We start from the raw sequence: 27,406 nt of genomic DNA, 5'->3' as shown, positions 1-27,406 counted from the left end.
ATTTTGCCAGGGAGACAGGCAGCTAGTGAACAGGTGCACGGGGATACTGATAGGCACTCTGGTGACCAGAGCCAGGTCGGGAGCTACGTGAGATGGAGTGGTCGGGAAAGGGCTCTCCAAGGAGATGATGCTTGAGCCGAGACCTGAATAAGGAGAAGGAGCCAGCCAGGGGACGCCCAGGGGAAAGGGCACGCCAGGCATGGGGACAGCAAGAGCCCAGAGGTGCAAAGGGAGACCAGTGTGGCCAGAGAGCACCGAGCAAAGGGAAAGAACCCGGTGAGGAGGGGCAAGATCTTGGGAGGATCATGGAGCCTTTGTCCACAGTGAGGAGTTTTACTCTAAGTGTGGCCGGGAGGCTTCCAGGAGCCTTGGAAGCAGGTGACATGATCCACTTTTTTTTTTCAAAGGTCTCCAGCTGCTGCAAAAGAATAGATGGGCAGGCAGTGGTGAGAGAAGCAGGGGAGAGGAGGAGGCTGTTGCAGGATGAGGACCTCCTGGCTGCTGGTGGGAGAGAGAAGCACAGGCACACCTGGCACAGTTGGCGGGGTGGGGGTAGGGGACAGGGATCGTATCCACAGCCAGGCTCCCCCACTCTCCTCCTACCCCGCCCACCATCTCCTTCCGTTTCCAAGTAAATCTGAGACGGCCAAGACAAATGAGCAAGCTACTGATGTCCTCGGATACCAAGGACGTCCCTGCCCTGCTCTCGGGGGCAGCTGGAAAGCACCTGTGGCACCATACAGAGCTGTCATCTTGATGGTGGCTGTGGGCAAGGCCTGCTAATGACCCCAGCTGTAGGCTGTTAAGAATCCTGAATGGAGAGAGGAGCAGGCTGTGGGCTGCAGTCGGACAGAGGCAAACCAGAAGGAGAGGGTCACCTTCAGCCCTGTCGTTTGACAAACGGATGGGACTGAGCCCCAGCAGGCTGGGCAGAGGGACGTTGTCATTGTGACGGCGTTCGGTTTTGATGACACAGTCCAGCAGGACGAGGTGGGCCTGGCCCCCGAGAGTGAGGTGGGAGACTCCAAGGACGTCTGGAGAGTGGGCAAAGAAAAGGCAGACTGCTCCTTGCGTCTTATCATAGCGCTCCTGGCCAGCGGAGGCCGGCTCTGGGAGATGGGAAGACCTTTTTGTCTTTGTTAAATCAGTCTCAGCACTAAATGTCGGTCAGGTGCATGTTGGTCAACATCCTTCCTTCTCAAACACTCTCGCTTCCCTTCCTCTTGGGGTCTGAGCTATGGCCTCAGCCGGCCCGCAGCCAGCTGGGAACAGACCTTCCAGGATGTGGAATGAAGCCCGTTAGCGTCTCCTAAAAATCAGCACCTTTCCCTTAAGTAACATTCAGAGGCAAGCACATGAAAAATCCAGATTTCCAGTGACTCCTGGGAAATTTTAAGGTCTGGACAAACTAGTCCCTCCCCAGGTGTCACCAAGAACCTAGAGTCAAGTAACAATAGCCTCCCTTTTTAAAACATTTATTTATTTGAAAGAGTTAGAGAGAGGAGGAGAGACAAAGAGAGAGATCTTCCATCTGCTGGTTTGCTCCCCAGATGGCCGCAGCTGCCAAGGCTGGGCCAGGCCAAAGCCAGGAGCTTCATCTGGGTCTCCCATGTGGGTACAGGGGCCCAAGCACTTGGACTATCTTCCACTGCTTTCCCAGGCACATTAGCAGGCAGCTGGAAGTGGAACAGCCGGGACATGAACCAGTGCCCACATGGGATGCCAGGATTGTAGGTGGCAGCTGTACACAACTCGTGGTGAGGGGCCTGGTGCTATCCAGTTCCCCCAAGTCCCCATCACTCCATGTTGCCCAACACAAAGATTCTTCCTGCACTGGGCTTGTTTTTCTCACTTTTGTTTCCTGTAGGATTTTTAGTTTTCTCTTTTGATGCCTTCCTTTAATTTAGTGCTGCATATCGCACACAACACACACTTACCCACCCACACAAGCACCCCACATCCATTTACACCATCACACTTTTGGCCTTGGCTCCTCTCCAGTTATTCTAAATGCCTTTCCCACAGGAAGGGAAGTCTGTAAGACCTGGATCTGAGTTCCCACTGGACTTTTCAGCTGTGGGTAGTTGACTTCTCTGAAGCTCTGTATCTAAATTAGTAATATGAGGATGAGTGCTCATGTTGTTGGGGGGTGGGGGGTGGGGGAATGCCTGAGACAAGGTACATGAAGTACCTGGCACACAGTAGGTGGCTTAGCACATAAAAGAGCTTATATTTTTGAGACGCACATGGATTTCTTGTTGGATCCTCGACCTGGGCTCTTAGGGTTACATATGAAGGACCAGTTCTGTTTCATGAGGCCCTACTTTGTGCTAGGATTATAGGGAATATTAAAGGAGAGAAATACAAAGAATATAAAAGTCCTTGTCCCTAAGGAATTCACCCTCTAGTTAAGTGGAAAGGCAAATCAGTAATTGTAATAAATGTGACAAGTTCTGTAATAGGGGAGATGCCAGTGAGGGGTGAGGTGTTAAACTCCTGGAAGTACTCAAAAAGAAGAAGTACTTATCACTTCCCAGGAACATCATAAAGATACTGAGTTAGACCATGAATCCTTGGCAATAGGCATAGAGTCTGAGTCTTCTCTTGAACTGTTATGCCTTGTGATGGGACCTGGCACGTGGCAAGGGACTTGTGATGGATGGATGAGTGGGTGAGTGGATGGATGGGTGGGTGAGTGAGTGGATGGATGGGTGGGTGAGTGAGTGGATGGATGGGTGGGTGGATGGATGGGTGGGTGGATGAATGGATGGATGGGTGGGTGAGTGGATGGATGGGTGGGTGAGTGGATGGATGGGTGGATGAATGGATAGATGGGTGAGTGAGTGGATGGATAGATGGGTGGGTGGATGGATGGATGGGTGTGTGGATGGATGGGTGGGTGGGTGAGTGGAGGATAGATGGATGGGTGAGTGGATGGATGGATGGATGGAAGGATGGGTAGATGGATAGATGGATGGATGGATGGATGGATGACTGCCTTCCTAACTTCATAATCTGTATACTAACTACAAAGAAACTGAAGGCATCTTAATCATAACTACCATTACCACCACCACTACCACCATTTGCTGAGTACTTACTCTGAGTAAGCTCAGACCAAACACAGTGCTCTATGCTGCCTCCTTTACAACTCAGAGCAGTGCTTGGAATGTTGGTATTTCTAGCATGCCCATTTGGTGGGGAAACTGAGGCCCTGAGAAGTGACGTGACCTGCCCGAGGCACTTCAGCAGGTGTGCAGAGCAGCTGAGATGTGAGCTGTGTTCTGTGCATGCCATGGGGCCTGCTGCAGACGCTGGCATTCAGGGCACAGGACAAGACAAATGCTGTGTCTACAGACCTCTGCCTCGGTTCACCTTCCCAGGCTGGTCTTCGCAGGCGTTTGGAGGACCTATGTCTTCCTTTCTGATTGAAGATGCTCCTGGTGTCCCCATCGCCCTCTCCTCAAGCAGATGGCTTAATTACCTGAAATTATTTTTAAGCAAGGACAGGTAGGTGAATTCCCTCTCCACCCAACACCTAACCTGCAAAATGGAAATGGAGTCGCCTCTTTTTTCTTAGAGCAGCATATTGTGATGCAACAATTTCTCTGGGAAAAAAAAAATGTGTCCTCTTCCACATCCTTCAAGGTGTCCTTTATCAGCTGTAAGTGGACTCAATTTCAGTCAAGTGCACAGAATCCCAAATGCAGGTCATGTAGTGAATGTTTTATTGATCACCTATTGTGTGCCAGGCAATGCTTGAAAAGGATCATCCGCACTAACTATTAGGTTAATTCTCATATAGTGCTGACCAACGTGCAAGTGCATTAACATTGCACACAGCTCATCCACTGTGAAACAAGCTCAGAGGAGTTCCTTACCTTGCCCAAGCTGCTACTGGTAGGCAGGGCTGAAGACTAAAGCTACATTCTTGGATCTCAAACCCAAGGCTCATCATTCCTCTGTCTATACTTAGCTGTACAGGCAGGAATGACCTGCAAAATGGAGCCAGAGCTCAGAACCCTGCTAGCACGTTCCTCAGCCATTCATCGGTGAGCTGCGTGCTGGCTTCTGGTTCCACAGGATGAGTAAGTCCATGTTCTCAGCTTTACAGGGGGCACAGTACAGTAGGAGAGATGAGAGAGTAAATGACATCACCCTGAAAACTGATGTGTGATGCGCTAGAGGATAGCCCTCATACCCTGGAACAGCACAGATCACGAGACAAAGAGGAAAGGCGTCAACCGCAGACTGGGGACTGGGGTAGGCAGCAGTGCTGGGGGTCAGGCATGGTTATCATGGTAGACTTTCACTTCTACCATCTAGACCTTACCTTGCTCCCTCCTGAGACCCAGCGTGCAAGGTTTGCCCTGATCAGAGGCCATTTCTTCCCCATACACATACACTGAACACCTCCTTCATATCACAATCACTGCTAAGAACTGGAGAAGAGAAAAAAATAAACGGGTGAACTATGCCCTTGCTTCCAGTAATTCCATGAACTATTCAGAAGGTAAAATGAATAAATTGAAAATTTACTAGATTGTGCTATATACATGTGTGTATGTATATAGCCATTTTTTAACTTCTTAAGGTGTCTATTGTATAGGGTTCAACCTACTATCATACAGCATAATAATTTATTCTTCTGGAGAAAAATCTTATGGAGGATAATGTTGGGGGATCAAACCAGTAGCCACATACTGCTTTGTACCTCTGTACCATCCCCATGTAGGGACAGCCATGGCTGAAGCCTTAGAAACTAGGCTAATAGTCATTTACCCCATAATTTAATTAGCATTAACTGAGTGCCTACTACATCTTGGGCCTCTTCAAGGCACATTACATGAACTGTCTCCTATGATCCTTCTAAAGCCATGAAGTCGGTACCTTTATAATCCCATTCTACAGATCAAGAAACGGAGGCACATCATAAATTGTAAGGAGCTCAAGGTCATGAAGTTTGTACTATATCAACCCAAGCGTCCAATCCAGACACCAAATCTGTGCTCTCATCTACTGTACTGCCGTGAGAGGTGGGGATTTTAATAGAGTTTTTAGGGCAGGCACTTGGTGCAGTGGTTAGATTCCTTCTCAGGATACCCACATCTGGTATCAGAGTGCCTGGGATGGAGTTCGGCTCCTCTGCTAATGCACACACTGGGAGGCAGAAGATAACCACTCAAGTCCTGGGAGACCCAGACTGAGTTCCAGACTCCTGGCTTTGGGCTGCCCCAGCCCTGACTGTTGTGGACATTTGAGAAGTAAACCAGTGGATGGAAGATATTCATCTCTCTCTCTTGCTCTCTCATTCTTTCTCTCCCTCTCTTTTCCTCCCTCTCCCCCCTTTCCTCCTCACTCTTTTTCCTTCTTCCTCTCTGGCTTCAAATAATGTGAAAGTAAGTAACATTTTTAAAAAGTACAAAAGGCGGCTGCCGCGGCTCAATAGGCTAATCCTCCACCTGTGGCGCGGGCACACCAGGTTCTAGTCCCGGTCAGGGCACCGGATTCTGTCCCGGTTGCCCCTCTTCCAGGTTAAGCTCTCTGCTGTGTCCCGGGAGTGCAGTGTAGGATGGCCCAAGTCCTTGGGCCCTGCACCCCATGGGAGACCAGGAGAAGCACCTGGCTCCTGGATTCGGATCAGCGCGGTGCGCCGGCCGCAGCGGCCATTGGGGGGTGAACCAACATCAAAAGGAAGACCTTTCTCTCTGTCTGTCTGTCTGTCTCTCTCTCTCTCTCTCTCTCTGTCTACTCTGCCTGTCCAAAAAAAAAAAAGATTTAAAAAAAGTAACAAAAGGCTCACCCGAATAGGTGCGGCGCTCACACAGGATACTTTCTCTTTAAAAAACAAACAACAAAAGTGTGCTCTGACAGGACAGCACCTTGGTCCTGAGGCCCTGCAAGTAGGTGTTCTGGTTACAGCCACAGTCACCCTCCTCTGAATGGCACTGTGGTGACAGGATTGCAAGGCTGCCCACGTTGCAGATATATGGCTGTTCCCGTGGGCCGGGTGGAGGTGTTTTCTCCGAGAAGGGGATTGGGGGGCCATCCAACTCCCCTACTGGGAGTTAGCTTCAGCCCCACCCTGGACACTTGTAAGAGCCACAAACTGGCAGAGTGCTTTGCTCAGAGACTTGGGTATAGCTAAGCTGCTTGGGATCCCAGAATTGGGAAGAAGCCATTCTCCCCACCTGTGACCTGGGCAGCCCTGCTGGGGTGTGGGCACTTGGAGTGCCGTGGATAGAACCTTCTCCCTCCTTGTTCAATTTGCTGAGCAGCCACTGCTGTGTGTGGGCCTTGGTGACTCTGGCTGGCTCTAATAACTTCTCAGCCAGTTCTCTTGGGTCTTCTTATTTTTTTAAGACGTACTTATTTGAAAGGCACCATTACAGAGAGAGCGAGAAGAGAGAGGCATAGACAAAGGTCTGTCACCCACAGGTTCACTCCCCAAATGGCCACGACAGCCAGGGCTGGGCCTGCCTGGAGCTCCATTCAGGGTGCCACGTGGGTGCAGGGGCCAAGCCCCTTTTTGTAAAATATTTATTTTGTTTATTTGAAAGGCAGGGTGTTGGAGAGAGGGAGAGGGAGAGAGAAAAAGAGACCTTCCCTTAACTGGTTCACTCTCTAAATGGCTGTAACTGCTGGGGCTGGGCTAGGCTGAAGGCAGGATCCAGGGACTCCATCTGGGTCTCCCATGAGGATGCAGAGGCTGAAGTACTTGGGCCATCTGCTGCTGCTTTCCCAGCCTCATTAGCAGGAAGCTGGATTAGAAATAGAGCAGCCAGGACCCAAACAGGAGCTCAGATATGGGATGCTGGCATTGCAAGTGGCAGCTTAACCCACTGTACCACAACACCAACCCCTCTCTTGGTTTTTATAAGCATGCAATTATACTATCAACCAAAAAATAGTAATAATAATTGTGCCCTCTCAGATTGTTTTACCTTTTTAGTTTGACTTTGACTTTGGCTAACCTGTGGGTTTGGATTCTTCAGTAGTAGGAGGGGTATTTATTAACAAAAGTAGTTTTACCAATAATATGTTATTAGAATGAAAACAAAGGATTGCATTTTGGGGCACATGCAGACAGAACGGCTCAGGGACAGAGGAACCAAGCCGGAGCTGAGATTTTCTGTGGTAACTCAGGTGTGCTGTGCTGACATCTGGACTGAGGGAAGATGTCTAAGGTGCCTACTGTGTGTCAGGTACCTTGCAGGGGCTAAGAATGTGGCCCTAAATACAGAACTCTACATGGATCTGCCCTTCTAGGACTCCTTGTGTTAGGACAGCCTAGGAAGGAGACAAGACAGAGCGCATAGAAAAGGTAGTTTGACAGAGTTAGCTGGATGTGGTCTTACAGGCAGGCAACAAAATGTTGCTGCATGTCTCGAAACCTGGTTATGTAACCAATAAGGACCAGGAAATTGGCTGAATTTTTATTAGCTTCTGAAATCTATTAAAATCTATTCATCTGGAAAAAAGGAAGGAGGGGGATGGGAACAATGAACTTAGAATTCTTTTCTAAGTGCTTTTGAGAATGTGGATTCAAGAGACATTCACAGATACATTTTCATCTTCTGCTATCTCACTCCCAATACCAATCAGGCTACCTCTGAAATACCTCATGATAATTAACATTTACCCAACACTCTTCCAGTGTGCAAAGCTGTTTCACATGCGTTGTCTCCTTCAGTCCCCCCAACAACCTTGGGAGCTAGCAAAGCAATTTCACCGAGGTTATCGCAATGGATTGTTGAATTCTCATCCCTCATTTCCCAGCGGTCCACACAGCAGCCAAGCCTGTCATTTTCCAGTTCCGCAAACACAGCCAAGCTTTCACACTTCCTTGATTTTGCACTGTGGCTCCCTCTGCCAAGAAAGATGCCCATCCCCTCCTCGATCGACCAGGCAGTGCCCTAGCCATCCCAGGAAATCCTGGGCAGGAGAGAAGGGCTTTTGTTTCCTGGGGCAGCTACCGAGGTCTGGACATGCTGGAGGAGGGAGCACCCAACGATGGTGTCCACGTGAGGGACTGACCTGCTGGTTAGTGGGCACAAGTCCTGTGCTCCAGTCAGTTTGAGTGACAGTGGCAGCAACAGCCCAGAGCTTTCTCCCTGCTTAAGGAAGTAAAACAACAGACACTTTGCAGTCCTGGGATTAAATCCCGGGGCCTCTTAGCTGTGTAACCTTGGAGACAATCCTAATTCACCTTCGGCATGATACCCACCTGGGATGTGAAGGGAGCAGCAGTAACTGTTAAGTCTCTAGCTTATAAGAAGAGATGCTCAGGGAAGTGGGGGGGACATTACGATGTAGCAGGCTCAGCCAACTCCTGCAATGCCATCATCCCATACAGGCGCCAGTTCACGTCCCATCTGGTCCACTTCTGATCCAGCTCCCTGCTAGTGCTCCAGGGAAAGCAAAGGAGGGTGGCACACGTGTCTGGACCCCTGCCACCTAAGTGGAAGACCCAGAAAAAGCTCCTGGCTTCAGCTGGGCTCAGCCCTGGCCGTTGTGGCCATTTGGGGAGTGAACCAGAAGACTGAAGAGCGCTCTCTCTCTCTCTCGCTTGCTCTCTGTCTCTCCTCCTCTCTGTAACTGTGCTTTTGAAATAAATAAATGAATCTTTTAGAAAAAAATAGCAGATGCTAGATGGAAATGATTATCTTTATCATTTTGACTGCTTCCCTCATGGCACTATAAAGTAGAGAATCATTTATCGCCGTCATGATTACTGCTGCAACCGCTATTATTATTTACATTTTCTCTCCTCTCTAAGGGGGAAAAAAACAAAAAAATCATTTTGTTTTCCTGCAGACACTTTCCCTGTCCTGTTTTGGGAGACTGTCATTGGCAGGATTATGGAAAAGGATGGGGACATCAATCTGTCATCCCTGGTGGCTGGGAAAACTGGGTTGTCGGAAACAGAGCAGAGTCATCGGGGGGGGGGGGGCGTACTGCAGGGAGAGACACCCACAAAGGCAAAGGCCCTGGGTCGTGTGGCTGTGTCTGGAGGACACTCAGCTACAGTGGTTCTCTCAGCCCATGCTGGGTGGACAAGGGGTGGCAAGCGAAATGGCACATGGACCAGAATCACAGTGGTGGCTCCTGCAGTGCACCCCAAATCCTCTGCACTGGCAATGCATTCACTTCTTTAGTCTTCACATCAATGCCCGGAAGTATGTTCTATTGTCAATCCCATTATACAGCTGAAGAAACAGAGGCACAGGGAACTTCAGTAGCTTGCCCAAGGTCACAGTTATTAGTCTATCATGTGCTACCATAACAAAATACCTGAGGTTGGGTAATATAGAAAGAAAAGAGGTTTGTTTTTTTTCTTTTTTTTAAAGATGTATTTATGTGAAAGGCACAAGTGAGAGAGAGACAGAGAGAGAGAGATCTTCAATCTGCTGGGTCACTCCCCAGATGGCCACAAGAGCCGGGTCTTAGCCAGGAGCTCCATGTGGGTCTCACACATGGGTGGTAGTGACCCAAGCACTTGGGTCAGCATCTGCTGTCTCCCAGGCACATTAGCAGGAGCTAGATGGGAAGCAGAACAGCTGAGATTTGTACCAGCACTCTGATATGGGATGCCAGTGTCACTGGTGGCATTTTAACCTGTTGCACCACGATGCCGGCCCTCAAGAAAAGAATTTCCTTCGTGATCCTGGTGACTGGAAAGGGCAAGCTGCACAGTGCTGGCCTCTGGTAAGGGCCCCCTGGCTGCATCAGGGGAAGTGGATGCCTGGGGAAGAGAGAGGCTCCATGGTGAGAGAGGAAGTGAGAGACGGGGCTGGGCTTATTTTCTTAACTTTTTACTTATTTGAAAATCAGAAAGGCAAACAGCAGGGGCAGACAGAGAAAGATCTGTCCACTGGCTCATGCCTCAGATGCCTGCAACAGCCCAGGCTGGGTCTGGCCAAAGCTGTGAACCAGGAACTCAAATCAGGTGTCCTATGTAGATGGAAGGGACCTGACTATTTGAACCATCACTGCTGCTTCCCAGGGTTTGCGTTAGTAGGAAGCCAGACCTGGAAGCTGAGCCAGGCAGTCCAGATATCCCCAGTGGAGTCAACGACTCCAAACTCCTAGCCTCAATCTTTTCTAACAAATCCACTCTGAGAGACCAGCATTGTCTCATCAGCATCAGTGCTGATCCCGCCTCCTCCTCCAGGGCCCCACCTCTTAAAGGTACAGTTCCCTGCCATACTATTACACTGGAGACCAGGCATCCGGCACATGAACCTTTGGGAGCAGCAACCGCATGCAAGTGTGGATTAGATCTGAACCCAGCACCCACACTCATCACCACTGAGGCAGGAATGCTTCGCTTTGGATTTTATTTTTTTCCCCTGTGATGTTCGGCTATGTATCCCGAAGCCAGAAAAGAAGCAAACTGCCCCAAAGTCAGCAGGGCAGCAGCCCTCCTTCACCTGCTGAACTTGGCTGAGACAGCTCTGAGACTGCTCTCTCTGCCTCCTCCCAGGGTGCAGAGGTAGGTGTTAGAAGGTCCCAAACGTAAAGCCATTTCCATATCACTGAGCCTCCTTGACCTACACATCACTGGGCTGTGTGCTCGGGCTGGAGACGCAGAACGCAATTTCTCCAGCCACAGAAAATTGCTCCCCAAGGCCCCTGGGTAATTAGACGTTGTCCTCTGGGCATGGTCTGTTCCCGGCCCGGCCGCGTCTCGCGGCACAGGTGCTGCCACTTCCGCCCCGCTTGTGAATGCAGGTCCCGAGCTAGAACACAGCGTCCACAGGAGTGTGGCCTCGGAGGGCGGGCTGCCGGGCCACGTGCACTGGGGAATTTTCTGCTGTTCTTGAACACCCAGATCCCAGGGAGCCTTCCCTCTGCTCACTGGAGAGGAGGAGGGAGGCCGGCATTTTTGGGGCGAGACGTTTTCTCCCAGCATCCCTGCCCTCTCCTGTTACAAATGAGGACGCTATGATACCAGGACAGACGTGAGAGTTTGCCTGGGGTCCTCTGATCCTCGCCTCCCTCCACCTCATCTCCCTTTGGAATGCCTGTGGTTTGCACAAAAATGAACGAGCTTCTGACTTAGTAAAACTGATGCTTAGCCGGCGCCGTGGCTCACTAGGCTAATCCCCGGTCGGGGCGCCGGATTCTGTCCCGGTTGCCCCTCTTCCAGGCCAGCTCTCTGCTGTGGCCAGGGAGTGCAGTGGAGGATGGCCCAAGTGCTTGGGCCCTGCACCCCATGGGAGACCAGGAGAAGTACCTGGTTCCTGCCTTCGGATCAGTGCGGTGCGCTGGCCGCAGCGCACCAGACACGGCGGCCATTGGAGGGTGAACCAACGGCAAAAGGAAGACCTTTCTCTCTCTCTCTCTCTCTCTCACTGTCCACTCTGCCTGTCAAAAAAAAAAAAAAAAAACTGATGCTTAAAGCCCTTTGACTCCTCACCAGCTCAGGACAAATCCAAATCCGGTGTAGCAGCAAAGCCATTGGAATTGAGGCTTTTTTTTTTTTTTAAGATTATTTATTTATTTGAGAGGTAGAGTTACAGAGACAGAGAGAGAGGTCTTCCATCTGCTGGTTCACTCCCCAAATGGCTGCAACAGCCAGAGATGGGCTGATCTGAATCCAGGAGCCAGGAGCTTCTTCCAGCTCTCCCATGTAGGTGCAGGGGCTCAAGCACTTGGCCCATCTTCTACTGCTTTCCCAGGCCATAGCAGAGAGCTGGATGGGAAGTGGAGCAGCCGGGACTTGAACCAATGCCCGCATGGGATGCCGGTACTGCAGGCAGAAGCTTAGCCCACTGCAACACAGTGCCAGCCCCAAGGCTGTTATTTTTCTACCCCTTCTCCAGCCAGGCCTCCCTCCCAGTTTTCCCTCCAGGCAGAGGTGAGCAGATGACATAAAGGGGTGAGGTGAGTAGTGACAACTAGAGCTAGAGAGCAACCCCAAGTGGAAGTGTGGGCCCAGCATGGCTTACCCTTCTGATTCTCAAATGCAGCTCAAATCCTTGATTAGATGTGAAATGCTCCAATGTGTAAATATGTCAGGTAATTCAAAAGCCTTAACAATGTACCTGCCACCCACAATTATCTCACAGACCATCAGTCTGTGACCTCCACTCTGTATCAAACTGCCATTGGCTCAAATGACCATGCTCTTGGCTTTGGCACGTTTCATTGCCTCCTGTCGGCACCCTCTGCTCCCCAGTCGCTTGATTGACTCGCTTTTATCTTCACTGCACATGTGCTGCTTCTTCCAAGAAGTCTTCCATGGTCCTCTAGGTTAGACCTGCTCCTTCTGCAGTGCTCCCAGGGCATGTTCTTGTTCTGCCCTGTTGGGTTTCTCTCTGGGTTCCCTGCAGGACTAGAAACTGCAGGACAGAAACCAGTGCTTCGGGTTTACTATGACATCTGCGGTGTCAGCCTGACATAGTGCCCGCCTGTGACGGAAGGCAGGACAGGGAGGCTGGTCTGAGTGGTCTTGGTGAAGATGCAGAATCCTCCTCGTGCCAGCGTCTTCTTGGGTTGGGTTGGTGAATGGCAAAAATAACCTTGCCTGAGCTCTCACCATGTACCAGCTGCTCCTCCAGGTCCTTTATTTATGTTAACTCACTTACTTCTCCCAAGAAGTCTATTCTATGAGACAGGCATCAGTGTCCTGGTTTTACTGATGAAGAATACTGAAGCACAGAGCATTTGAGAAACTTAGCCAAGATCCCAGACGTGGGAGTTGGCAAACTTGGGGTTCAACCCCGTGAAGTCTGGTTTCAGAATTGGGGCTTTAACCTCTCTGCTTTGCAGCAAGGAAAAGGTTCAGTTGTCCTGAGAGGGAAACTGTCACACTCAATGGGGAGTAACTGAATCTTATTTCTGAGCAACAGATAGGTGTCAGGCATGGTACGAATGCCTTGGCGCTTGTTAAGTTACTCAGTCTTCTTAAGTCCTGTGGGAAGATGTCCTTTCCATTTCACTGGTGAGGAAACTGAATTAAGCATCTTGCCCAAGCAAGGATACGGGGAATTTGAACTTGGCTCCATCAACCATCCCAGGGAGGCAACAGGAAGGAGTCCCCAAGAGGCTCCCTAGAGACTATGGGTTTAGAAAGAAGAAGGCAGAGGGCAGAGGTAAGATCAGTCATCGTGCGTGTACCAGGATGCCATGAAAGTGAGGGCACCTAGGTGGATATTCCATAAGGAGAGCCTTGGGGAGTCCATCCATCCATCGGTCTGTCCCTCTTCAGTTCCAGTGTTAATGGAGTGTGTAGTCTTTGACATCCCTATGATGGACAAAATACAGTCCTCAGATTACCACCCATTTGTTGGGATCTTGAAGGAAATCATCACAAAAATGTTACATACTCTCGATGAGGAGGTGCTAAACCCTCCACGTGGAGATCAGGGAGGCTCGAGGCAAAGGGCTGTATGTGGGGAAGACATTCCAGGTGGAAGAGGTAGCCCATACAATGGTAGAGAGTAAGAAAGAGCATTGCACATTCAGGCAATGGCTCAGAAGACGAAATGCAAGGTGCACCCCTGGGGGCAAGGAAAGGAGCAGATGGTGGGGGAGGTACCTTGTTGGCCATGCAAGGACCTTGCTTAGGCCTTGACCTGTAGGGCAGAGATCTCTGACCACCTAACCATGGGCCCACTCTGCATGTGGCATGAGTGTGGGGAGGGGGTTGGAGTATAAGTGTGTGTTCTGAAACCCTGGAAGACCTGGCCACAGTTAGCATTCATCCTCTCATGGGAAACCACCAAGTGCAACTGAGTAGGGATTTCCCTCATGAAGTGGGATGAGAGCTGTCCAGTTTGCTGGAGGCCCTGCCTGACCTCTGTTGCTGCTTGGGTTTGCAAGTCCTAGGGTAGAGACATTCAAGGGAGCAGGGAGTGTGAAACGACTCTTCTTGTTGCCTTGGGATGATTGATTTAGCAAGTTCTCGGTACCTTGATACCAGGGAACAGCTCTTGTTCTCTGGGAGCCTGACCCTGGCTCAGGACACCACTACATGTATGCAGAACTGAATCAGGTTCAAATGGACGATTCTGCTGCAAGACCTCTTCTGAGGGAACTGATAGTCTCTCAATGATCTTGCTACCACATTGAGCACCAAATTAATTTTGACTTAATTTCCAATTACCCTTGGTGACATCACCTGATGAATTTTCTGCAGTAAATCCTTGCTAGTCTTCAGGTCTTCTCAGAACTGTTACCCAGACCCTCTGCCTGCCCACGCTGTGTTAATCACTCAGCAGATGTTTGAGAGATGCCACACCATCATGCTTGTTATGGATGAGAAAATGGGGACACAGAGAGGTTAAGTAAGTTGCCCAAAGTGACTCATCTAGAAAGTACCAGAGGCAGGTTTGAATCTCAGCAACCTGTCTCCAAAATCTGTACTCTTCGGGCCGGCGTCGCGGCTCACTAGGCTAACCCTCTGCCTTGCGGCGCCGGCACACCAGGTTCTAGTCCTGGTCGGGGCGCCGGATTCTGTCCCGGTTGCCCCTCTTCCAGGCCAGCTCTCTGCTGTGGCCTGGGAGTGCAGTGGAGGATGGCCCATGTGCTTGGGCCCTGCACCCCATGGGAGACCAGGAAAAGCACCTGGCTCCTGGCTCCTGCCATCGGATCAGCGCGGTGCGCCGGCCGCAGCGCGCCGGCCGCGGCGGCCATTGGAGGGTGAACCAACGGCAAAGGAAGACCTTTCTCTCTGTCTCTCTCTCTCACTGTCCACTCTGCCTGTCAAAAAAAAAAAAAAATCTGTACTCTTCGCTGCTTATCTTTCTGGGATGAGAGTTAAGAGTCTTGGAAGTCTTGGAAGTTGGGAGTCATGGAAGCGACTTCTGAATTAGCAAAGTGGTGGTGGTTATAGTTGTGCTTGGTTCTCATGGCATTGGCAGCCAAGGAACTCAGGGTGTGTAGATCAATCATAGCAACAAATTCTGGAACCTTCATCTATACTGGCTCATTTATTTTCTGGGTATCACATATCATTTCTTTTTCTTCAGTTGAGACGCTTGATTGAGACCTAATATGAGAAAGCAGCTGGGGACCCAGAACTAACCATTGACTGCTTGCAGTTTATATGTGGCCTTAGCTGGTGGGCAGCTGGCTGTCCCTAGGTAGCAGCGCCCTACCAAGAGAGAAGCCCTACGGCTAGAAAGCCAGCTTGAGTCATCGGGTGAAGAATTTTATTTTTAATGCATGTATTGTGCTGCCAGTCCTGGACTGTGTCACTCACAGTCACACCTCCCTGCCTTTGCTCATAGCATCCCCCTCATTGTGCCTCAGGGAAGCCTTCTCCAGCCCCTCTCATGTGCCTGGGGAAAGGACCAGGCCCCCTGGGGCATCACGCTTGCTGCTTGGTCCCAGAGTCGCCTTGCTGGTGGAGAAGATCCCTCACCGGCAGCCTCAACACTGGGAATGGTACATTGTGCCTGTTCAGCACGTGCTATTTGAGTGAAAGAGGACATTCCTGAGAGAAGCAGGACTTACCGAGGGCCACAGGGCTAGCAGGTAGCCTAGTAGGTAGCAGAATTCTACTGGAGCAGGAGAGGATGTCAGGTCCTTGGGGACACGACTCATTCGTGTGTTCGTGCATCATTGCATCTCTAGGTCTGGTACAGTGCCTGGTGCGTGGTACGCAGGCAGCTCGGAATACATTAGTTGAATGAACACATGAACGCCAACTTCCTTTAAGTCTTCCTTTGTCCTTGCCTGCGTGGAAGAACAAGGCAGGGTCACAGAAAATGATGGCTTTGTGTTGGCTGCATTTTGTATGCACAATTGATAAGCTATTTGCCCGCAGCTAAAAATACCCCTGGCAGCCATTGGATGGATGATGCTTAACGCAAGATGCTTAATCAAACAGCGACAACCCAAGCAAAGCCACAATTAGCCTCTGACACCGCAGTGAACTCCAGACGAAGCACCAGACGCCTATGACTTCCTGTTGGTCCTCTGGCACCCAGTGACCATCACCCTGGGCCCTCAAAACAGCGAAAATTAATGAGCAGCCTCTGCCCAAGGCAGGCACCAGCTGGAAGCCAGGGCACGCGTGATGTGGGCAGAAAGAGCACACAGGACGCATGCAGCGGAGAGTTAGCCCCTGGGAAGCACCATCTGACATGGGAGGGGGCAGAGGGGAGGTGATGGGCTTCCTCGGGTCTCTGTCTCTCACTCCTCGAGGTTCTTGGGAGCTGCAGGAATCCTTCACAAGGAACCCTGCACCCAACTTTCTTAACTCGACGTACATCCCAGCCAATGCATACTGTGAAAAAGATTTCTATTTACTGGCCCACTTCCCTAGGCTAATTGTGGGAGCATCCCACAGGTGCACAGACTGGGATCCAGAGTCTAATGAATCATTTTCTTTTTTTGTTTTTTTTTTATTTATTTATTTTTAATTTTTTGACAGGCAGAGTGGACAGTGAGAGAGAGAGACAGAGAGAAAGGTCTTCCTTTGCCACTGGTTCACCCTCCAATGGCCGCCGCGGCCGGCGCGCTGTGGCTGGCACACCGCGCTGATCCAATGGCAGGAACCAGGTACTTATCCTGGTCTCCCATGGGGTGCAGGGCCCAAGCACTTGGGCCATCCTCCACTGCACTCCCTGGCCACAGCAGAGAGCTGGCCTGGAAGAGGGGCAACCGGGACAGAATCCGGCGCCCCGACCAGGACTAGAACCCGGTGTGCCGGCGCTGCAAGGCAGAGGATTAGCCTAGTGAGCTGCGGCGCCGGCCATGAATCATTTTCAAGTCATGAGTCCAGCTCACTGTTTCTGTCTGATCTGAGCAAGGCACTTAACCTCACTGAGCCTCAGTGTTCCTGTCTCTAAAATGGGCATATTAATGGCACCAATCTCCTGATGTCATGTGAGGACTAAATTTAATATAAGCAAAGCTTCAAGTGAGTCACACACAGTAAGTGTTTAATAGCGGGAACTGTTGTTATTAAATGTACCAGCCTTGCTCAGCTCTTGGATAGCAGATGTCATAGAATAGGAGAGCTGGAAGAGCCAGTTGGTAACATGGCACAGAACCTCACTTTTTCACTCTTCTGAACCTCAGTCTTTTTTTTATCTATAACACAGGGCTGAATATCATCCACACTTTATTTCATAAAGGATTGAGTACTAGATATTTCATACAGCTGCTCCACACCTTATGATGGGGCTGCATCCAGATAAACGTATCATAAGTTGGAAATGCATTCATGCCCCTAATCTACCAAACCTGCCAGGTTTGCAACACAGCACAGTGGAGAGTGTCGGTTCTACACACTCGCAATTGCGGGGCTGCTGCTCCTGCCCATTATCAAGAGAGACTTGTCCCACGTATCAGTAGCCCAGGAAAAGATCACAGCTCAAAATCCCAGGTGTGATTTCCATTGAATGCAGTTTGCCTTCACACCACCATAAAATTAAAATTGAGTCAAACTGTAAGACAGGGAGTGTCTGTAATAGATGTTATGATACCAGATGTCATACTGTGGGCATGACTAGATTTCAGTGCCTTGCATGTAGCAAACTCTTGATAACTGTTTGCTGTCTCTGAAAGAGTGGAGGGGGCCTTCCTATTTCATCTTGTTTCCCCAAATTTAGCTTTTATTTTATTTACTTGAAAGGCCGAGAGACAGATAGGGATGTCTCATCTGCTGGTTCACTCCCCAGATGTCTGCAACAGCCAGTGTTAGGCCAGGTAAAACCTAGGAGCCAATAACTCCATCCAGGTGTCCCATGTAGAAGGCAGGGGCCAACCGCTTCAGCCATCTGTGCTACCTCCCAGGGTGTGCATTAGCAGAAAGCTGGAATTGGAAGCTGAGCCTTTGGAACCCAAGCACCGTGGTGTGGGCTGGGAGTGTCCAGAGCCCTCTGTGCCAAGCACCAGCCCCACTTTCGTCCCTCTTCACCTTTGATCCTGCTGTTCCTCTCCCTGTCAAACCCCCACTCACTTCACTAGATGTGAGCTCCGATCCTGTCATTACTATTGATTGGCCCATTTTAAAGAAGCGGAACCTCGAGAAGGGAAGTGGCTTGTTCAGGGAAACATAAGGGTATATACGTCAGAGCCTAATGTAGTAGCACAGGCACCTCTTTTTTTTTTTTCCAAAGAAACCTTTTATTTAAGGAATACAAACTTCATGCATTTCATAAGTACAACTTTAGGAATATAGTGATTCTTCCCACCAAACCCGCCCTCCCACCCCACCTCCCCCCGCCCCATTCCCAGTCCCATTCTCCATTAAGATTCACTTTCAATTAACTTTATACACAGAAGACCAACTCTATACTAAGTAAAGATTTCAACAGTTTGCCTGCACACACACACACACACACACACACAAAACTGTTTGAGAACATGCTTCACAGTTCAGTTTTCATAATACAACTCATTGAGGACAGGTCCTACATAGGAAGTAAATGCACAGTGACTCCTGTTGTTGATTTAACAATTAACACTCTTATGTATGACATCAGTCATCACCCAAGGCTTTTGACATGAGCTCCCTAGGCTGTGGAAGCATTTTGAATCCACAATCTCCAACATTATTTACACAAGGCCATAGCAAAGTGAAAGTTCTCTCCTCCCTTCAGAGAAAAGTACCTCCTTCTTTGATGACCTCTTCTTTCCTCTGGGGTCTCACTGACAGAGATCCTTCATCTAGGACATTTTCTTGCCACAGGGTCTCGGCTTTCCCTGCATCAGCATCTCTTGCCACATTTTAGAAGCCTCTCATTGGCTGAGTCTGAGAAATGAGTCACGGGCCTTTTCCAGAGCCAATTCTCCCATCCCCAAGGAAGAGACCCAAGAGGCCCTTCCTAGAATGTCCAGTGCTTCTTCCTCCTCACCTGGTTCAATTCATCCCCTTAGGGGCACCGATCATCACATGGGTACAGAACTCCGACCACTTCCTGGGCACTATCTTGAGCCAGGCTTTGTGTGTGTGTGGTTCTCGCTGTTCCTCCCAGCAAACCCTTGGCCCAGGCACCATTCCTCCCCCCGGTGTCCTGGTGAGGGCTCTGAAGCTCATTGTGTTGGTACAGATTTCCCGGGAGCACCAGATCTGGGAGACTTCCCAGACCCAGACCTGCCAGACTCCAAAACGCAAGTCTCTCATGTCAAGCCACCTGTCCTTGCTGGTGACCCTTCCATTTGGTGTTTTCTGGAGAACCGTCTGTCTGCCCAAGACTTACTCCTGCAAAGCCCTGCCCCACCTGTCTTTGTGAGACTCCCAGAGCTGCATCCATCACTTGGTACAGAACTTGACTGGGACTGTCAGGTGCCTTCCAGATGCTCCTCCCACCTACCAGCTGGGCTGACTTGGGCAGGTAGCTTCCTCTCTCTGGATATCCACTTCCTCCTTGGTCAATGGGGACTAAAAACTGCAATCCACCCACACTGTCTTCTCCACAAGTCATTCCTAAGTCAACTCACCTTTTAAATAGATCACAATTATTTTTTATAAGCTAGCATTTATCACTGCCCTACTTGGAAAAATGATTTCTCTACTACCATTTAAACTAAATGTGTAACTTGAAGTGAAAATGTTCATCACATAAAATCATCTCTACAAAACCACCAACACACAGTAGGTGCTCATAAGCAAATGAATTTTGGCACTGAGAGGTACAGTTTGGAAACTTCGGGATCTGTTGGCTGGCTCGGATGTGGTTTCACAATCAAGGTCTAGCAGTTGTCATGGTTACTGGATGAAGATGTCCCTGGTCAAAGAGGCAGAACCAATTCTGCTGCCCAGAGAAGGTCAATTGATTGGCAAGGCTGACTCTAGCCCTGCCGTCCGGATGCTGAGTCACTTCTGCTCATTGCCCTGAGTCAGGCTGCCCTGGGATGCAGCCATCTTAGCTCTTGCTGCCTGCTCTTCAGCACGAGGGAGCCTTGCTGAGTCTCAACTGGTTTTGGTCTACAATGGACACACTGGATTGCCCATTTCTGAGAAAAGCTAGGAGGCTGTACCATGAATCCAAAGCCTGAGAGCAGTAGGACAAATGCATGACATTTGCCCCACCTTGGCAGACATCACCAATTCATCACAGCACCATGGAGCCCAGATATGTTTGAAAGAACAATTTCCAACATGGCATTCAGACAGCCACCACCAATAGATTGAAGATGAAACATTTTTGTCATCGCTGCCTTGGACTGTGCTCTCAACCTTGGCACGAGATCTTATAAAAGGAGATACAAAGATAAAGGGAAACACTAAACCAACCCTAGCTCTGGGAAGAACTCAAGTGCTTAAGTGTGGATACAGATAGCTATAGGTAATGTAATGTATGTCTGTAGGGTCTCCACAAGAAATATTGTAAAGAACACAATTGTGAAGCTACAAAGAAAATAAGGATCAATGAAAATAGGAACTATCATTATAAAAATGAAATGAAAAAATGAAGGAGAGGGAGGGTGGACGGGAGGCAGGGCAGGGTGAGAGGTATCACTATGCTTTTAAATCTGTATATATGGAATACAGAAAATGTGTTCACCTTATATAAGTTTAAAAATAAGATCTTTCAAAGAAAAAGAAAATAAGAACTAAAATTTTAGAAGAAAAAGGCTATTTCATGCAGGGATGAGAGAGAAAACAGTCATCATGGAGTAATGGCTCTCAAGTGTCTATTTCCCTTGATGATGGCCAATGCCATTCTCTCCAAGCAGGAAATCAAAGCGGGGGTACAGGGCAGAAAATGGCTGCAGCTGGAAGACTCAGAATTTCCTGACTGGTCTGCAGGGTTGTCAGTGCCTGGAATGAGCCGTGAAAGGAAACCAGAATAGGCCAGCGCTGTGGCTCACTAGGCTAATCCTCCACCTTGCGGCGATGGCACATCGGGTTCTAGTCCCGGTCGGGGCACCGGATTCTGTCCCGGTTGCCCCTCTTCCAGTCCAGCTCTCTGCTGTGGCCAGGGAGTGCAGTGGAGGATGGCCCAAGCTCTTGGGCCCTGCACCCCATGGGAGACCAGGAGAAGTACCTGGCTCCTGCCATCGGATCAGCACAGTGTGCCGGCCACAGCGCGCCGGCCGCGGCAGCCATTGGAGGGTGAACCAACGGCAAAGGAAGACCTTTCTCTCTGTCCTTCTCTCTCACTGTCCACTCTGCCTGTCAATAAATAAATAAGTAAATAAATAAAAAGGAAACCAGAATCTTCTCTGGGATTCCTGGAGATCTTGGACTTTCTCCTACGCATCTCTAGCACAGGTCTGGTCTCCAGTGGATGCTCCATAGTTGTCTGCTGAGCTGAACTGGCTGCGTTTTCAAAAGTAACAATGGCTACTGCTTTCTGAGTGTTTATCATGTGCCAGAAGCCGTGCTAAGTAGTCTCCACATACTGACTCAGGTATCCTGCTAACAACTCAAGAGGGCACTGTTTGTTGTAATACCCATTTCACAGATGTAGGAATAGAGGCTCATAGAGATTAGATCACTTGCTCATCGTTGGATGGTTGATAAATGGTTCTTTTGGGATTTACAGCCAGGTTGTCTGCTGCCAGAGAGTATCCTCTTAACCACCATGCTCCCAGCTCAGAAAGGTTCCTACACACCCAAATATTTTGGGTGAGGCTCGGCCTTCAAAGAGTAAAAAGACCAAATGGACCTTCAGAGTCCTCCCGAGAGCCTGCAAGGCTTCCCCCAAGGGTTGTCTTTCCTGTGGGATGGAGTCTCATCACCTAATAGTCAGTTTTGTGCCCCCAAATAGCCAACTGCAGGAAGAAAGCTCCTCATTCCCAAGTTTCTGCCATGGGACAAGTGAAAGAATGACAGACAAGGATGGACACTGGCCAGTGGGCAGCACCTCAGATGGGAGACACACAGTGGGACAGCTGCCTATGGAAACTTCCTCCATGCTCCTCTCCTAGGGGACCACCCGGAGTTGAGCCCCCTGAAGACCTCCCAGCACCATTCTGAAGCCAAAAAGACTGTACAATGAGTCTTATTGTCATCATCCTTTAAGTTCCCCTTGTTCCACTCTGAGTTGGAAGGAGGGAAAGTAACAATGGAGGTAACAGCTTTGCCTATCACACATTTGAGTCTCCACTCCTCAGCTTATCTGAGAGCATTGCTGACTTCTTGCCTAGGAGGTTGAGAAATTGCTCTGCCTAAAAAATCCACCCCCGGGGATTCCCAAGAGAAGATAGGAACTCCGCTGGAATTGCTCAGGGTGCCAGAGGGCTGCGTCTTCCAACACAAAGATAGGCTACTATGAGAATGTACAGGAATGAACTGAAGTCGCAGGGAATGGTGACTGAAGGAGTGAATGGCTGTCTTCTTGGAAATCTGCAAGAACATCATTTGGGTGCAGAGAAATAGGGTCTTCCAAAGGTTACACCATGAATTTAATTAGCCCAGATTAGCAATTGTGCCTCTTCAAAGCGGTATGACCTGACCAACTGTGCCTGTCAGTGACCTGCTCTTTGTCATATAATACCATTGCCATCAAACAGGTATTCTTGATGTCTAACCTAAATCCTCCTGGAACTCAGGCTTGAGCTATTTTCCTTCCTACAAATTCTCTTAGCTTCCTTTCGGGGAGAAGAAGAGACCAAAAGAGAGAGAGAGAGGAGATAGTAAGAGGGAAGGAGGAAAGAAAATCGTGTTACCCTTTAAACTAGCATTTCTAGTTTTGGGAATTTATTCTACATAAATGCACAAAAGATGCTTAATAAAGCTTGATAGTGACCAAGAAACAATAACAACATTAAGTTCTGTCCAGTGATAGATGAATATTTTATGAATATTATTGACATAAGGGACAAAATCTACAGTTATTTTCCAGGTGAAAAGAAATGAAATTGCACAACAGTATTATTGTATACTCACATTTTGTGATGACAGTCATTATTACTGATTATGTGACACTTATAGGCATATCCGCATCCTGGAGATGACATCAGATGGCTAACAAGCATCTGTTTTCACTATGTATTGCCACATAGTGAACCACCCCAAAACTTAGCATCTGAAAGCAATAACTGTGGTTCATTGTCACTGCTTTGGGGGCTGGCTGGGCTCTTCAGGGTTGCTCTGCCTTCTGGCATCTATGTAGTTGCAACTAGGGACAGCTGCGATTGCAGTTACTTAGGGGCTCCATTGAGTGGACCCCCAAGATGGCTCACTCCCTTGGCTGACTGTGGGTGCTGCCTGTCAGCTAGCTGTCCACCACAGCACCTACCCATGGCCTCTCCAGCTGGCACAGGCATCTCATAGAGTGACAGCTGGGTCCCAAGAACCAATAACCCAGCCTCAAAAGTCATACAGTAGTCCTCTTGCTATAGCCATTGGTCAAGAGTTGAGTCAAGGGACTAGCTCCACCTCGGGACCTGGAGGCTGCAAGAAGAGGTTCCACAGAAGGAGGCGTGACATCTGGTGGCCATCTGCATGGCTACCTGGAAGTGAGGTTTACATAGAATTTTGATTTCTCTTTAACTTAATTAATTTATTTATTTGAAAGAGAGAGAGATCTTTCATCCACTGGTTTGTTCTCCCAGTGCCCACACAGCTCGATCTGGGCCAGGCCAGAGCCAAGAGCCTTGAACTCGATCTGGGTTTCCCAACATGGGTAGCTGGGACCCAAGTATTTAAACCACCAGCTGCCGCTTCCCAGGGTGTGCTTTAGCAGGAAGCTGGAATTGGAAACAGACCCCTGACTCACACCCAGACACTCCACTGTGGAATGGAGGTGTCCTGAGTGGTGTCATAACCGCGTCATCAAATGCCCACCACACCCCTTTCTGACTTCTAATGTAGAAGCTAAATCTGTAAAAAGCTAGGAGATGAAAAGCCTGGGTTAATAACCTGGCTCACCACCCTCTACCTGTGGACCTCAAACAACTTACTGAATCTCTCCGAACCTGAATGCTTTCAAATCATAGTACCAACTGCGCAGGGTAGTGATGGAGATTAAGTGAGATATTAAGTAAGATGCTTAAAAGTGAATGGTCAGCATAAGTGAGCTAATCATATTATTATGATGCACTGATAGTTTAATTTTTACAAGTATGTATTTTGTGATTGAGAAAATAACTTTCTAAAATAAAAGGAAATGTGGCAGCAGTTAGATACAAACTCAGAGCTCCCAATCAGTGCTCCGCCCCACAATCCAGCTATTTCTTTCAAGGAAGCTGCTGGGACCCCTCAGTCATAACAGATGCAGAGAACACTTCTAGACGACTTAGACGCTTTCTCTCTGGGCCGGCAGACTGTTCCATGCTGTGGACTGACAACTTGGCCCGTGTCTGTCTCAGCCACTCCCCAAACCCTCTCAAGGTTGAATACAGTAAGCTGCAAAGTACAGGAAATGAAGTCTCCCAAGACTATAACCAAGAAGCTTTGCAATCACAAAACACTGGCCTTAGATTACCCCAGAGCTTCAACCTGCCCACTGACACCATTGACAGAAAGGATTTGCTTTCTGGAAGGTTTGGCATTTTGATCATGAAGTTCGCTGGGGTCAGCGTGCCTGCAGTTGGCTGGGTTTCCTTAACAAGAAAGTCCTTGGGCCAGCTGGTTTGGGAGAAAAGCTGAGAAATGCAATTTCAAGCATGATGACTTGGGTTTCGTAGTTTACTCACCCTTTATTAATACACACAGACCCTGCCAATGCCATCCTTGCTCTTGGAGAAAAACGTGCCACTGTGGAAATGAAAGGATTTTTTGATAGAGGGAAGTGGGGCAAATGTCAAGCTCTAAGAGTTGAAGACTCCACTTCCTCATTTCTTCTTCAGAAAATCGTACACAGGCCAGTGCCGCGGCTCAATAGGCTAATCCTCCACCTGCAGCGCTGGCACACCGGGTTCTAGTCCCAGTCGGGGCGCCGGATTCTGTCCCGGTTGCCCCTCTTCCAGGCCAGCTCTCTGCTGTGGCCCAAGTACTTGGGCCCTGCACCCGCATGGTAGACCAGGATAAGCACCTGGCTCCTGGCTTCGGATCAGCGGCCATTGGAGGGTGAACCAACAGCAAAGGGAGACCTTTCTCTCTATCTCTCTCTCTCACTGTCCACTCTGCCTGTCAAAAAATAAATAAATAAATAAAATAAATTGTACACAGGCCTGAATCCCTCCCCCCACCCCACACCCTGACTCTCTACAGCTAATGTCTCTCTCTCGCCCCAAGGATTTCCTGAGTGTTCATGATGTAGCCTTGGGGTGGGGTGGGGGTGGGGAACCACCTATACAAAACTCTGTGGGTTAGTTTCTCAAGAGAGGCAATTACTAGAAACCTCAAGAAATGTCAAATATGAATACCTAGCAATTTCGTTTGGAGTTGATGGCTTGCCTGACTTAAAGCATTAATTAGGTGGGGCTGGAATATTTTAAAAGAGCTTTGATATGGAAAATTTTCAGCACTACACTTCAAACAGGATCCAGCCAGGGAGGAAGAGACCGTGGCAAAGCACCACTCTGCAGAATATACACTGGGGTACCTCAAAAAGTTCGTGAAGAAACGGACTTAGAAGAGAACTATTTTGGTGCGAAAACATTTTGACGTCCGTGCATAGTTTTTTCAAAATATACATTACCATAAACCTTTCTGAGGACCATGGATTTCAAACATTTTTGCACTGAAATAAACTGACTTTTGAATTCTATTTTCCCAGAGTTCTTGAACTGCCCACCTGTAGCACTTCTTCTGGGGAGGCCCAGCAAGTATCCATTCCTATAGCCTTAGAAGCTTGCAGGACAAGGGCGTGAGAGGGAATGTGAGCATTGCTTAATGGACAGAAAGCCAGGTCCTGAGAAATGAAGCACTTAGCTAAGTCAGGGGCAACCTAGGGAACAGGAATCATGTCTTTCAGCTGAGGACCCTTTCCCATGAGCGAAAGGAAACCAAGCAGATGGCCAGCGCCGCGGCTCACTAGGCCAATCCTCTGCCTGCGGCGCCAGCACCCCGGGTTCTAGGCCTGGTTGGAGCACCAGATTCTGTCCCAGTTGCTCTTCTTCCAGGCCAGCTCTCTGCTGTGGCCTGGGAAGGCAGTGGAGGATGGCCCAAGTGCTTGGGCCCTGCACCTGCATGGGAGACCAGGAGGAGGCACCTGGCTCCTGGCTTCGGATCGGCGCAGCACACCAGCCGTAGCAGCCATTTGGGGGTGAACCAACGTAAGGAAGACCTTTCTGTCTGTCTGTCTCTCTCTCTCACTGTCTAACTCTGCCTGACCAAAAAAAAAAAAAAAAAAAAAGAAAAAGAAAAGAAAGAAACCAAGCAGAGTCAGCTGTCAGACAGAGCCAGGGGCACCTTTCAGCTCCCCCACCTGCTCAGTTTGCAGTTTTGAGCAAGTTCCCTAAAAATCCAAGCTCCAGTTTTCCTATCTGCAATTTGAGAAACTGTTCCTGTTTCCTTCTGTTCCATGAATATTCCTAGCTCATTCCCACCTCAGAGTCTTTGTTCTTTCCCATCCCCACTTCCTGGAAGCCTTTTCCATCCAAACAGATCCCTTCTCCTCAAACTCAATTGAACTCAAATGTCACTTTTCAACCTAAAAATAACTCCCCATCAATGTGTCTCATCTTTTGGTTTTAATCCTCCTGGGATCACCATCTGAAATTCTCTTGTACATGTAATAAGAGGATCTGTCCCCTCACTCGCCTATAAACCTGTGAGAAGAGGAGATGTCCGTTTTGTTGATTCCTGTGTCTCTGGCACCTGGTGTAGTCGATGCCCGATTAATATTGGTTGGGTGAATGGGCTGTCAGCAAATCAGTAGTGTTCACTGAGCATATTGTCCTAACCCCTTTATAAAATTGTTCTCACCTAGTCTTCAAAGTGGCCCTGTGAGGTGGACATTCTTATTAGCCCTAGTGTGTAAAGAAGGACTCTGAGGCATAACAAGATTGAATAAACTTCCCAAGGTCAAGGATCCAAAAGTAGTGGGCCGGAGCTGCACCCTAGGCAGCCCAGCCCCAGGCTCCACTCCTGACCACTGAGGCTCCCCTGCTCTTGGCTGAGGTCCATTAGACCTTGAATTCTGAGCGGCAGAGATGGGAAGGCTGAGATTTGACTTAGTCCCTCCTCGGAAGCCCTGCCTTTCTCTCTGCCCACTGGCAGGTGTAACACCCTCGTGTGTTCCCATTCATCCCTGGGGTCCTTGGCCACCGACATGCTGTTTCTGCACCTGAGTGTCCACAGTGCCAGTCCACATCCGCCTTGGGCCCATGCACAGAGCTTTGCCCACTAAGAGAGGATGCTAAATACTTTTTGAAAGAAGTTCTGGATGAATAAAACTTTCTGAAATGTGTCTCAACAAAACACAGCAAGGCCATCTAATGAAAGAAAGTTGGTAAATGAAAAAAAAAATGCTTTCAAAGCAAGCAGAAACCATTATAAAGGCCTTTGCCTTAATAAACCCCACTCTTCATGCTTCCCCCACCTCTTTGGAGCATGCTGTTTCCTTTGCTTGAAACGCTTTTTCCTCCCATACGTTTTGCCTTT

The 27,406-nt window shown here is 49.1% G+C and overlaps 1 protein-coding gene across 2 annotated transcripts in view; it reads left to right on the top strand.

Moving 5' to 3' along the window:
- Window positions 1-27,406, top strand: part of GPR139 (G protein-coupled receptor 139) — a 47,437-nt gene that overhangs the window by 12,759 nt on the left and 7,272 nt on the right. Inside the window, exon 2 of one of the 2 annotated variants that reach the window (XR_016225634.1) lies at window positions 8,357-8,593. The exons of the other annotated variant lie outside the window; for it this stretch is intronic. The gene's annotated coding sequence lies outside the window, so the exon portion shown is untranslated. Of the gene's footprint in view, window positions 1-8,356; window positions 8,594-27,406 lie in introns of those variants that run through there. 2 annotated transcript variants of the gene reach the window in all.

This window comes from Oryctolagus cuniculus, chromosome 19, assembly GCF_051225735.1.
Source record: "Oryctolagus cuniculus isolate XC-2025 breed Fujian yellow rabbit chromosome 19, ASM5122573v1, whole genome shotgun sequence".
NCBI classification, from domain to species: domain Eukaryota; kingdom Metazoa; phylum Chordata; class Mammalia; order Lagomorpha; family Leporidae; genus Oryctolagus; species Oryctolagus cuniculus.
The sequence above is the reverse complement of the archived record's forward strand: the minus strand, read 5'-3'. Positions and strand labels throughout refer to the sequence as shown.